We start from the raw sequence: 999 nt of genomic DNA, 5'->3' as shown, positions 1-999 counted from the left end.
GGGTGACGGAGGTGGCCACCCGCCACCCCGGGTTGACCCGGGCCATAAGGACCTGAATTCATCCCCATGCTAAAAATGGGGGGGGGTTGGCTAAAATTGGGGGGGTTTGATAAAAATGAAGGTTCTGTGATAAAAAACGAAGATTCTTCACTAAAAAATGGGGGTGTGTGTGTTAAAAAATGGGGGGGTTACTCAAACTCAGGGTCTGATGCCCCCCCAAATTGGGGTTCTTTGCCCCAAAAAAGGGGGTTCTTGGCTAAAAATGGGGGTGTTTGGTTAAAACTTGAGGAGTTTTCGCTAAAAATGCAGGGTTTACTAAAAATCAGGGGTTTATGCTAAAAAAAGAGGGTTCTTTGGTAAAAATTGGAGTTTCGTGCTTAAAAAAGGGGGGTTTTGGTACAAATTCGGGTTCTTTGCTAAAAAATGACTTTTTTTTGCTAAAAAATGGAGGGTTTACTAAGAATTATGGCTCATTGCCCCCCAAAAGGGGGACTTTGTTAAAAAATGAGTGGTTTTGCTAAAAAATGGGGGATTTATTAAAAACTAGGGTTTGCTGCCCCCAAAAATGAAGGTTCTTCAGTAAAAATTGGGGTTTAGTGCTAAAAAAGCATTTTTTTTCTAAAAATCAGGGTTCTTTATGAAAATATGAGGGTTCTTTGCTAAAAATTAGAGTTTGATTGCGAAAAACTGGGGTTCTTTGCTAAAAATGGGAAATCTTTTTTAAAAAATGAAGGTTCTTGCCTAAAAATTGGGGTTTACTGTAAAAAATGGGGGGTTTTGCTAAAAACGAGGGTTCTCAGCTAAAAATTGGGGTTTACTGCTAAAAAAATGAGGGTTGTTTGATAAATATTGGGGTGCCTTGCTAAAAATGAGGATCTTTTGCTAAATTTCAGGGTTATTTGCTAAATTTCAGGGTTATTCCTTAAAAACGAAGGGGGTTTTGCTCCAATTTGGGGGTTTTCTGCGAAAAATCCGGGTCCCTCGTGGGTGTCGCGGGGG

The sequence above is a fragment of the Buceros rhinoceros genome, unplaced genomic scaffold (assembly GCF_000710305.1).
Source record: "Buceros rhinoceros silvestris isolate BGI_N320 unplaced genomic scaffold, ASM71030v1 scaffold33549, whole genome shotgun sequence".
NCBI classification, from domain to species: Eukaryota; Metazoa; Chordata; class Aves; order Bucerotiformes; family Bucerotidae; genus Buceros; species Buceros rhinoceros.
Note: the sequence above shows the minus strand (reverse complement) of the source record.